Here is a 12,996-nt window from a genome sequence, read left to right on the forward strand (position 1 = left end):
TCAAAGTTCATTTTGCTGATTTTTTACTCTTATATCTCCAGACTGGAGACTTTTCTGTTTCTCTCATGGTAGATTTCTGACGAGTGTCTGAGGAGTCTTTTCTAATTCAGTCCACCAATGGCACTTCAATCTCATGGCAAATCCTATTTACTTCTTAGTAGGAAAGCTGCTTAAACCCCTGGCAAAATTTTCCCATCTTCATTTGTTTTTCTGATATCAATTATACTTGCCAGAGAAGGAAAAAATCAAAGCTCTGATAGCTGATTTTCTTTACACTGTTGTTTATTTTTAAGGATGAAGTAACTCTCAGGACACTTTCAAGCATCTTACATGTCTTTATTCTAAGTAAGTCAAAAAACTTATTTGCCTGTGATTTCTTCCAAACCCATATTAATCTGGTGCAGGAGCTTTCTCTCATATGCTGAGTATTAGTTGTGTTTTATCTTTTTATACCAACAGAACAAAATCCTTTAATGGCTTTCCTTATCTTTTAGTGTCAGATGCTTAGAAGTCCTAGGATTTACATATTTCCTTAAAGAGAATTTCTCCATAAAGAGAATTTCTCCTTAAAGAGAATTTTGCATAAATGACTCGTACAAATATGTTATGAGATTGTTGAAATTAAATCCTCTGCACCAGTTAGGGCTCATTCAGTAAGAGCTCAGGCCAAAAAAAAATGGGGTTTTACACGGAGCATGCTTCCAGTTGAAAACTGTGAATCAGATGTTTGAAACTCCACTTAAAATCTTAAAATGCACTTTTTGACAATCTGAACCCAAGCCCACAGGAAACAGGACTGCAGTTTTATCCACTGCTTTGGAGCCTGCCTCACTGCCTCTGGATGTTGGGTTATTCAGCTACTCTGGCTGAAATACTATTTAACACAAGGAAAAAATCCCAGAAATATGGTGAAATTAACCTTGAGTTTTTATGTGCTGCTCAGGAAGGTTCTGTCCCTTTTTAAGAGCTCTCCTAGCAACAGTATCAAATTTGGGGAAGCTGTTCTTCAGTCCTCCTAAGGTACATTTCACAGACATTTCTGATTATCACCTGCCTAAAAGCAAAATGTGATACTTTCCTGTTTGCCCACAGTAAGATTTCCTGAGGCTTGCTACACACACTAGCTAAGGACTTGATACAACAGAAATTTGCATTCACATCTTTCAGCCCATATGGGGAAATTTTTCACTTCTTTTTTTTTTTTTTTTTTTTGTTTGTTTTTCACTTGTTAGTGTCCTTCCTTAACATTGCCTCTTCCAAAGCAGTAAGAAGTCAAGGCTGCTGTAGCTGATCTTCACTTTTGGGATAAGATTATTCCTAGGACACATCCTACATTTCTCCGTGAAGTGGACCTTGAATTTTGCCAAAATTATTTTGCTGTCAGTCTTTTCTGGAACTTGTAGCATGACAGCTGCAGCAACATTTAGTTTTTTGGACGCCAGACATGCCCATTTATTCTGCTTATGAAGTAAGAAGCCTTTCAGCAGAACACCTTGTTGCTTTGTTGACACAGAAGAGATGTTTGGACACATGTCTATGTGAACAACGTATCTCCGTGGGCTTCCAAATACTGATGATAGTAATTGTTCTAGTTTTTATGTCCATTTCCTGTTAAAAACAAACAGACAAATGAAAAAGTAATTTCTGTCATCCACTGTGTCTTTTTGTCTCCAAAATACTTTTTTGTCATCCATTGTTTCTTTTAGATTACAAAATCTTCTTGGCTTTGATACATTCGTTATATGCATATTCTCCCAGCATGATGACACCTCTGATTATCACAGCAATGCAAACTTAGTGGTAAATACAGGTAGCTGGACTGATTCAATTTAGTTTTAGTTTAGTTTAGTTAATTCAATTTATTTTTCATGAGCATAAATCACATTCCTGGCCTATGACGATATTTGCCTGTAGTGGGAGAAACCCTGAAGAGCACTTCCTGACAGAGCAGTTCAGAATAAGCCAGTTGAACAAATTAGGTGTGAAGGAGAAAACATTTAGGAAGAGAGACAGATTGGGAGAACCCAGCAGATATAATACTTCAGCATCTATTTCACATGTTCTCTGACAGTTGCTATTTTAAACAATTATTACTTAAAAGCTGTTTTGTTGATGAGATTTTTATTCTAATTTATTATTTTCTCACTGAACAGTTCACTTAGAAGAAGCTGTGAAAATTATGTATTTTGGTAATAGCGCACACAGGCACAACAGGACTAATTTGATAAAAGGAATTTTAGGAAACAATTATGGAGCAACTTGTGTATCACTAATCTTATATTCTTTAACATCTCAAAATAGAGGTGTATGATGGAGAGACCTGGTGAAGTCTTGAACATACATGTAGAATTGAAAATGTTGCATTACTGTAATTCAGTCAGGCAGAATAGCTGTACTACCATTACTATTCCAATGGTGACTGATCATGAATAAATACTTTTATTTCTTTTAGTTCCATTTTATAAATGGCATAAAATAGTACCAGGTAGACTTGATAAAACAATGATTATAATGGAACAGACTGCATTTTTATATTGGTTTTTTTTTTTTTTTTTTTTTTTACAACTACATCTCTGCTTAAAGATATGTGGTGTGGTATTGAGGTAAAGGCTGAAGTAACTGGGAGTGATGCCCAACTAGCCATGATAAGTCCGGTTGCGTTTAGGGTACTGAACAATCACAAATAGGCATTCACAAACTGTGTAATACACCTTTGTAGTGGGTTTACATGGCAAAGTTTTGGTAGCAGAGGGCCATAAGGGCGGCTTCTGTGAGAAGAATCTAGAACCTGCCCCGTGGTAGGTATGGGCTGTCCCCCTGCAGCCCATGGGTCCCACATGGAGCAAATCTCTACACTGCAGCCCCCCAGTGGGTGGAGGAGCCCCCGGTGGAGCAGGTGGATGTGGCCTGGAAGAGGCTGCGGCCCACGGAGAGCCCCCGCAGGAGCAGGCCCCGGGCCGGAGCTGCAGCCCGTGGAGAGGAGCCCACGCAGGAGCAGGGGGTCTGGGGGGAGCTGCCGCGCACCCATGGGGGACCCGTGCTGGAGCAGTTTGCTCCTGGGGGATGGACCGCCATGGTACGGAGCCATGTGGGAGCAGCACTTGAAGAGCTGCTGCCTGTGGGCAGCTCATGCCAGATCAGTTCAGGAAGGACGGCATCCCATAGTAGGGACCCCACATGAGCAGGGGCAGAGAGTGACCAAGAAGGAGTAGCGGAGACAAAGTGCCATAGACTGACCACAACCCCATTCCCCCGTTCCCCTGAGCCCCTCAGGGGGAAGAGGTGGAAGAGGATGGGTGGGGAGAAGGCGTTTTTGGTTTCTTTCCTTTGTTTCTCACTTCTCTAGCTCGTTAGTAATAGGCAATAAATCTTGCTATCTCCCTATGCTGAGTCTGTTTTGCCTGTTACAGTAATTGTTGAGCAATCTCCCTGCCCTTTTCTCAAACCTTGAGCCCTTTGTGTTGAATTTTCTCCCCCTTTCTCTTTGAGGAGGGGGAGTGAGAGAGCAGCCGTGGTGGAACTCTGCTGCCCACCTGAGTAAAACCACTACAACTCTCAATCTAGTTGAGCTCCATGAACTACCATGGCCACACTTAAACAGTTTGGTTGCGTTCAGTGAGAACTACCATGGCTAGATTTAATGAGAAGTGCAATTTATTAAAGCAACAGGTACACAGGTTCTTTGGAGTGCCAGTGATACTGTCTGCAAAGCACATACAAATACCAAAATTATGAGTAATGCAGCCTGGCTATAAATGCATTACAAGGTATAAAGTGACTCTACGGAGACTACTAAGTTTCCTGCAGAGGCATTTGTTATATATATTTATATATTACATATATATATGTGTATATATATGATGTTCAAATCATACCCAAAGGCATCCCAAGTTGGGGTAGAGGCTCAGTGCACTGACTGATCCCAGAAGTCAGAAGGTATTTTTTGCAATGGCATCTTACCTTTCATCCTTTCTCTTGTAAGCCAATTTATATTATTTTCTATCTTTTAGGTGGAGCTTGAGTGACTAGTTGTGCATATCTTGGTTACGATTGGTTCAAAAGTGTCTTGTTTTTGTTTAAAGGTATAGATTCAGAGAAATTCAGAGCGCATGTTCAGCGAGGGGTGATCACATCTTGGAAGCAGGTAGCCTTTGGGATCATTATATCATTATATAATGATTATATGTATATTATATATAATGATTATATAATTATAATCATAATATATAATATATAACTATATATTATGTTATAACTATTTATTATTGATTTATTTTCATTTATTATTATAATTATATAATTATAATATATATCACAATATGCAATATATAATATATATATTGTAGTTATAGTAATAAATGAGATAATGGCTCATTGTATGGACAAGCTGATGTAAATTGTATGGGGCATATTATCAGCTGGGGGAACACTACAGCCAAAACTTGTAGGCCTTTATAAGGTACAGCTGGTGCAGCTCAAATGATAGGCTCTTACTTCAAAAGTTCCTGAAGCTTGTAGCAAACTACAGTTTAGACTTATGATAAAAATTAAGCAATTAATTTTTTAATTAAGCATTTTCTTTCATTTTGCTAGTATTTTATAAAAATATAAACTGTATTAAAGGAACAGAACCCCAGATCTTCACAGACATTAAAGAAGCCACATGTCCTCCAGGTGAAACCTCTTACCACTCATCACACTGCAAAAGAAAGCATCAGCTGAAGAAATCAACCAAAAAAAAAAGACTGAAGTAAAAGTTTCCATAGAAAGCAATCTCCATCCCTGTGTCAGTCCTGCCACAAAGGTGCCAGGGATTCCAGCTGGCTTAGGCTAAAGCTCAGACTGTGGACATTATTTGAGTGTTTATGGCATGCTTTTGTACTGTGCCCTAGTGTGGTATTGACTTTTCCAAGCTGCCACAAAAGCCTGACATATTGGAGCCCTCTGCTGCTCATTTTTAGCAAATGGGAAATACTAGCACAATGTAACCGCTTACACAGGCAAGCACAGGAATTCTTGCTACATAAGATGAATAAAGAAAATGTATGAATTTTTCTGATGCTCTTACAGATTCTGTCCTAACACAATTCATGCATCTATGCAACATTTCTTTTCTGATTTAAAAGTTTTGATCTAATGCTGCCTTCAAGAGCATTGCCCTCTCTTTGATTTGATTATGCCCAAACATCAGGAAGCAGTTCTTCACTGCACAGCTGACTTGAGCACTGACACCTGAGATTGCCCAGAGGTTTTGGGATCTCCCTCCTTGGACATCTTCAAAAGCTGCGGGGGGGGGGGGGGGGGGGGGGGGGAGGAGGGAACTCTTTTCAACCACTCGTGCAGCATCCCCTCCATGGGTTGCCGTCCTTCCTGTGTGGGCTTCCCACATACAACAGTTCAAGAATAGGTACATACCACAGCGCGCATCCTTCTAGAAGCTGCCCTACAGGCAGCAGCTCCAGCCTGGGGCCTGCTCCGGCGGGGGCTCTCCATGGGCCGCAGCCTCCTCCAGGCCACATCCACCTGCTCCACCGGGGGCTCCTCCACCCACTGGGGGGCTGCAGCGTGGAGATCTGCTCCGTGTGTGGTGGTTTTACCGTGCCGGGCAGCTAAACCCCAAAACCGCTCTCTCACTCCCCCTCCTTTAGATGAGGAGGGGGAGAAGTAAAGCAAAGAACAACTCACGGGTTGAGATAAGGATAATTTAATTAAAGGGAAACAATTATAATAATTAAATAAAGACTACCATGAACTAAACAATTTAACTAAGGGGAAATAAAAAGGAAAGGGGAAAAAGGGAGGGGAAAAAGGGAAAAATAAAAAGAAGGGAGGCAAACAAACAAACAAAATAAATGAAAGCTATATGGAAGTGCAGAGGAAAGAAATTACTCTCTACTTCCCACAAATGAGCGATGATTGACCACGTCCTTGAAGCAAGGCCTCAACGCACGCAGCCAGTGTTCGAGAGGAGGACCGACGTCTTCTCAACGAGAGCCCACCCCTCCCCTCTTCTTCCTGTTTCCACCTTTTATTGCTGAGTGTGACACCACATGGTATGGAATATCCCTTTGATTGGTTTAGGTCAGCTGCCCTAGTGATGTTTCTCTCCTCACTTTTTGCCCACCCCCTAGGAGGGTTAGAGAAAGGCCCAATGCTGTGCCACTGCTGCTCAGCAGTAGACACAACACTGGTGTGATAACACTGCTGTTCCAGCTACAAGTACAGAGTATGGCACTGTATGGGCTGCTGCCGGGAAAGTTAACATTCCAGCCAGACCCAGTAAAATGTGGGACCCATGGGCTGCAGGGGCACAGACCTTACCTACCAGGGGCCTCTCCCTGCACAGGCTGCAGGGGAACTGCTGCTGCCTGCCTGGAGCACCTCCTGCCCTCCTGCTGCACTCACCTGGGGGGGCTGCAGGGCTGGTGCTCACTCCTCTCTTTCTCCCTGTGAAGCAGCCTTTTTTTGTTGTTATTTTTGTCCCCCTTTCTTAAATATACTCTCACAGAGGCACAAACGACATAGTTTCTTGGCTTGGCTCTGGCCAGCAGTGGAGCCCTTATGTAACATGGGGCAGCTTCTAGATTTTTCTCACAGAAGCCACCCCTATGGCCCCCTGCTACCAACACCTTGCCATGTAAACCCACCAGAGCAACTCTTTCCGTGAAGAAATTTTTCATAATAACCAACCTAAGCCTCCCCTGGTACAGCTTGAGGGTTTTTGTTCTTGTCTTGTGACTTGGGGCTTGGGAGAAGAGAGCGATCCCCACCTCTCTGGAGCCTCCTTTAAGCTTACTGTAGAGCACAGGAAGGTCTCCCCCGAGCCTCCTTTTCTCCAGGCTGAACAGCCCCAGCTCCCTCAGCCGCTCCTCACAAGACTTGTTCTCTAAACCCTTAACAAGCTTTAGAGCCCTTCTCCGGACACGCTCCAGCACCTCGAGGTCTTCGCTGAACACAGTGCTCGAGGTGCGGCCTCACCAGAGCCGAGCACAGAGGGACAACGGCTTCCCTAGTCCGGATGGCCACTCTATTTCTGATACAAGCCAGCTGTATATATATGTATAGACATATATATACACAGCACTAGTACATGTTCCTTGGAAAACCGGTCAAAGTCTCTTCAAACCGCGTAAATTGATGGTTTCCTCTAACTGGCACTGATGCTTCAGCTGGATCCTCTAAATCCCATTTTACTGCTTCTGCTTCCTAAGCAGGTGACAGAAACTCCTAACCGGAGAGCAGAGGAGCTGTAGTTCTGTATACAGGAAATATTTGGAAGTTTTGAAGATGCTTCCCTTGCTCAGCTGCCATCCCTATGTTAATCAATCACCCCATCTTTTGCCTTCCAGCAAGTCTTGATGCAGTTCTTAAGGCAAGTTATTTCTGAAAATCCTCAGCCACCTCTGTGCACGCCAAACCTTTCATGGCCCTGTGCAATGCGCGGATGGCAGCGATAAATCAGCTTGTGGAATGAATGGCAACGTGTGGGGAAGGAATTTGCAGGTGGCTTCGTGCTGTTTCGCAGGTCCCTGAATTAGAGGTAATGAGGAAACAAGCGGTAGAAACCAGAACTTGAGCTAGGCTGAGATCAAGAATTGGCTACAGTGTTGAAGAGGACCTTTGCGCAAGGGGCGATTGCTGGCTGGCTCCAGGTGCGTGCCTGAGGGTCTCTGACCAACTGTATGATGGATTTGGGCGCGTGGACAGCACGTGGGGCTACGGGGAGAGTACATGTAGTAGTGAAAAAGGGCAATAAACGCCTCCTGTTCAAGAGCCATCAGGAGTCTGTGTCTTGCATCCCTTCAGCAACACAAATATTTGGCTCCAGATCCAAAATGTCATGTATTTGGCAATTTTATTTATGGTAGCACTCCCCACCCCTCCCATCCCCTCTTTTCCCTTCCCTCCACCCCCCTCCCCTACGCTCCCTGTCCCTACACTCTGCTACACTCCCCTCCCCTATCCTACCCTACACTGCCCTAAACTCCACTCCCCTACACCATCCTATACTCTCCTATGCTACGCTACGCTACCCTACCCTATCCTATCCTCCCTTACACTATCTTCCTCTGCCCTCCCCTGCCCTGCCTGTCCCTCCCTGTCCCTCCCTTCCCCTCTTTTCCCTTCCCTCCCCTCCCCTACGCTCCCTGTCCCTACACTCTGCTACACTCCCCTCCCCTATCCTACCCTACACACCCCTATACTCCCCTCCCCTATACTACCCTACACTCCCCTTTACTACACTACCCAACATTACCCTATGCTCCCCTCCCCTACGCTCCCCTACACTCCCCTCCCCTATCCTACCCTACACTCCCCTTTGCTACACTCCCCTACGCTACACTACGCTACACTACCCTATCCTATCCTCCCTTACACTATCTTCCCCTGCCCTCCCCAGCCCTCCCTGTCCCTCCCAGCCCCTCCCCTCCCCTCCCGTCCAATCCCCTCCCCTCCCCTCCCCTCCCCTCCCCTCCCCTCCCCTCCCGTACAATCCCTCCCCTCCCCTCCCCTCCCCTCCCCTCCCCTCCCCTCCCCTCCCTTCCCTTCCCTCCCCTCCCCTCCCCTCTTTTCTTCTTCTCTCTTCTTTCTTTCAGGTAACTTCAGATCGCTTCAGTCGTTCTCATAGCTCCTATCCCTGGCTGATTCACAGGAGCCCATCAGCAGCAACCATAAGTGCTCCAGCTGCTGTGTCACTAGTCGAGCAACGGTCTCCAACTGGGAATCACTGACTTCGTTGTGTGGCTCAGACAGGTGCCTTTCAGTTCCACCCTGGCCTGGACATGTCCTCTTGCTGTGTCCCCACCGACATCGCAGTTCTGCTTAGAAGCAGCAGCACGGTTTGGAAGTAGTCCCACTACTTGCATTTTCAATGGTTTAGCTTGGCTAGCCGGGTGGTGTCTGTCAATAGAAGACAACAAAGAGATTTTGGTTAGAAACAGCTGAGTAGTTCCTTTCCACAAGGGCAATGAAACAAAGCTTACAAATTCACAAAACTTACGGGTGGTAGTTGGAAATATCGGTCTGCAGTCTCTATTTCCTTCTTCATCTCAATTCTCTTTTGGCCTGTGAAGCTTTTTGGATCAGAGGAGAAGATCCGCTGTCATACGGAGTTTTGGATACTGCAAGGGAAATGAAGAATTATACTGAGAACTCTTTTCAAACTCACCTGCAATCATCACAGAAAAGAATACCGAAAGAACACCGCTTTATCACGGGAAGCATAAATTTGAGCATAGGTGTCCTACAGCTGAAGCGAGGTGAAGCAGGTTCCACACAAGGTGAAGGAGCACACCCATAAGCATTTCCATAAAGCTGTGCTTTCAAACAAAGGGTTAAGATTTAGATTTTCTTACAAGTGAAGAATGAAGAAATAAAAGAAAAAGAAAATTACCAGGACATACAGTTTTCCTCTAGCTTGCTTTGCTTCTTTCAGAATCTGAGTCTGGAGTGACAATCAGGGAGCAGCATTGTGCAGAAATGCCAAAGCCTCCCCAGCTTGTTGTACCTTCGTCAACAAGGGCTTTGATACTGCTGCCTCCTCAGCAACATCAGCAGTTTCCTAGGAAAGCTGGTGTCCACCAGGTCAAATAGGAACGGGAAACCCCTCTTGCCACAACTTCACACTCACACCAGAGTCGGCAGGACAGGCCGATGGACAGAGAAGTGTCTGTAGGAGTGTTAGAAAACAGACTTTAGAACAGATTTCCGTCAACCCAGGAAAAATTACTTGCTCATCCCTTCAGACTGAACTCTAAGTAGAAGTAGGCGATCCCAAGCTGCCTTCCTGACATCTATGCTGCAAAGTCATCAAATGTGACATGTTACTGTACCAGCCTGTTATGAAGATAAACAGGAGTTTGAGGTTATGCTGTTTGATTAGAATTAAGCTCAAAGAGTTAGTCCTTTGGTATGTTTTTGTCTGCAAGTGTTTTCACTGTTTCCCAGACAATGTCTCCAGCAAGCTAGCTGCTTGTTTCATTTGTTCTGTTCCATTCTGTTTTTTGTTGTTTTCTCAGGAAGGATTCTTAGAGAAATGAGATTAAAGTGATCATATTGTATGTCCATCCATCCCTCCCTCCCCTTCGCTTGTCCAGAGCTTTTACCTCGTCCACCAGGCTGAATGAACTCGGTCATAGGCGCAGTTGTGTCAAAGCCATTCTGTTGCTAGACGTGTTGTGAGGACAGCTCAGTAGTGGGGAGAGAACGTGCTGCTGTCTGCAGTGTGACCTCAGCGCTTACCAAACAGTACGGAATACACAAAGAAGGGCGTTACAAGAACTTCAAGCACCAGGTATGTTTTATGTGGAAACCATATCTCCCAAGATAACACTGGACACAACTCCATAATCAAAATGGAGTCATTTTTTGGTTCATCCAACTCCTAGGTTTTACTTTTAAAAAGTTTCTGTCTTGGCTTAAAGCACTCTTCCAACCTCTCTTTCCAGTTACTAGGATTCCCTGAAATAGCTAATCCCATTTTTTCCTTTTACAATCTCACAGTCTCTTCTTTTTTACCTCTCCCCAAGAAACTTAGCACTGCTCTCTTCATACTTGACAACTAGATATGGAGCTGTATCAGCCAGAAGGAAGTTTCCTTCACACTTTCTGCTTCTTACGGTATCTGAGCTCTTACCTTTACACTTACTCGCCCTTCCTACATTAGGACAAAGAAAGCTGTTTTGGAGATCTGATGTCTTGTTTTCAAGAAACTACCCTGAATCACCTTTACGAGAGCTGTCCCATGCTGTGAGCGTAAGTCTTGCAGTCTGGCCAGATATTTGCCTTCTAAGTCAATAACCAAATCTGTTACAAAAAGAAACTGACATCTTTTAAATGGATCGATCTCCTCTTCTTGAAATTTCCAGAGAAAAACCACCAGTGAGAAAGGACCTTTGATTCATGTTACTAGGTAAAGACGCACGTTTGCCATTGTGAGTTTTTAATCAGACACCACCATAAACTGGCAAAAAAGATGTACTACAAAATTTTAAGCAAGAGCTTTATTTTAGCTTATAGGCTTGTTTGTATTAAAAACAATTACTTCAAAATCAAATTCACATAAAACTCAGCATGTAAATGAACAAACTCAAGTTATTATCAATCAAGATCTGTTTCTGAAATAAAAGGAGTCTGAATTACATTTTAATAATCTTGTAATGGCAACAGATAAAATTGGGATGGCAGTAGCATCTCAGAGTTCACAGGGCGAGTTAAAACGTCCCCAGCTTCAGTATAGTTTTAAAACACCAGCTGCAGTTAAAACACCAGCTCGTGCAGATAAATGATTGCTACGTTTCCCATTAACCCACTGAGCAATCATAAAAAAAATAATCCCAGTTTCATCTGCTACTTCACAGGAGTGAATGCTCTTCAGTGTTGTTACAGGCACTGCTCTTTTTCCAGCACGCAATGTACTTGTCCTAAAACATTTTCCTTACAACATCAAAATACAGATTTTCTGAAGACACTCGAAAAATCAAGCTCAGCAAGCTACATTATATACACTTTAAATGTACAATTACCATTAAAAACGTCTGTGTACAAAAAGAGGATTTTTAATTAAAAAAAAGAAACTCCACATGCTAAATTTCAATTACATCAACATTTCAAGAGAACTGACCATAATTAAAAATAGCAACATTCTGATTTGTTAATAACCTTCCCACAAGCAACTGCAAATGTACCTGCAATTCCTTCTCTACTACACATTTAAGATTCTAATAAGCTTTGAGAGAATTTGTGCTATAAACCTCACTTATGAAGTATGTGAAAAGTTATCAGTTGTGAAGACAGAATAGTAGTTCTAGTTAATCAATACAAGATTATTTCAGTAAAATATAAAATTATTCTACTTAAGTAAATACTGAAATGGCATCTGATTTACAGCCAGTTAGACAAAGAACACAGCTAATGACTAGAACACATACATCAGTTAAAAAGTCAAATATATACAAAAATATATTAGGAAGTGGTCAAGTTAAACCACAGGCTCATGTAAAAAATGTTTTAAATAGCAGTAGCAAAAAATAGCTATTTTCTCTATCTGCAACAGTACAAAAGGCAAAACCTACATATGAGGTAGCAATGCCAAATTCAAAAAAAAAACTTTGGAATGAGGAGCACTTCCTACATTTTCATAGCATATCTGTCATGAACACTTCAATTGTTTTGAGAATTAATACATTAATTTACAAAAATCTTTATTAAATGAACTTTTTTTTAATGGCTGGAAATTGATTTAGTTAAAAAATGTCTCCTGCTCCTAAAAAGGTTATCACATTTTCAAATCCAAACACTGTACAGCAAAAACATGGAAGCTTTATTATACACACTCAGTAAATGCTATGGTACATTAAGACATATTTTACAAAGATTGGAATAAGCCAACTATGGTCATTTTACTCTTTTCAGTCATGCATCATTGCAACTTTTGCTACCCCTGTGTTTGTTTCTAGATGCAGGATTAGGATTAGCTACTCACTTCTTCAGCTCCATTTGCAGCTGAAGTGAGCGCTTGTATCATCTACCTTCAGGAATCTGAGCCAGAAGTGTGGCGTCCCTCTAGAGGGGGCCAGGGGCAGCACAGAGTCCCTCTTGGCCCCTGTTGAAGTTGCTTCAAGAATAGTGAGGAAGTATTTGTGCCCTCCTCCTCATTCTGTCCATTCATCCCTTCTACAGACGCTGGTCAGAAGGGGGCACCTGAACCTTCCTGACCAAAAATCCCACTAACAAAAAAGCTAGAAGGGGGAGGAATCTTGCAGGGGCTGAATTTTCCACCTGTAGCTTCACTGACCAAAAAGCACTGCCTGCTCCTCCAATTCAGGCAAATAAGTCAGACATCTGAAGTTAGATGGTACAAGTAACACCAAAAAATTATCTGGGTGGAACTTCCATGTTTATTGTATTAAGAAAATAATATACTTTACATCACAGTGCTTAATTAACGTAATAAAAAAATGTGTAAACTCAGGATTCTAAATAAAATTTAACTTG

At 42.8% G+C, this 12,996-nt stretch overlaps 1 long non-coding RNA gene across 1 annotated transcript; it reads right to left on the reverse strand.

Moving 5' to 3' along the window:
• Window positions 1-269: 269 nt before the first annotated feature.
• LOC116488224 lies at window positions 270-5,485 on the reverse strand. Its single transcript, XR_004253141.1, has 2 exons — window positions 5,416-5,485; window positions 270-1,608 (listed from the first exon to the last, which is right to left on the reverse strand). It is a non-coding gene; the product is annotated as an uncharacterized LOC116488224 (long non-coding RNA).
• Between the last annotated feature and the right edge of the window lie 7,511 nt (window positions 5,486-12,996).

Source organism: Aythya fuligula, chromosome 3, assembly GCF_009819795.1.
Source record: "Aythya fuligula isolate bAytFul2 chromosome 3, bAytFul2.pri, whole genome shotgun sequence".
NCBI classification, from domain to species: Eukaryota; Metazoa; Chordata; class Aves; order Anseriformes; family Anatidae; genus Aythya; species Aythya fuligula.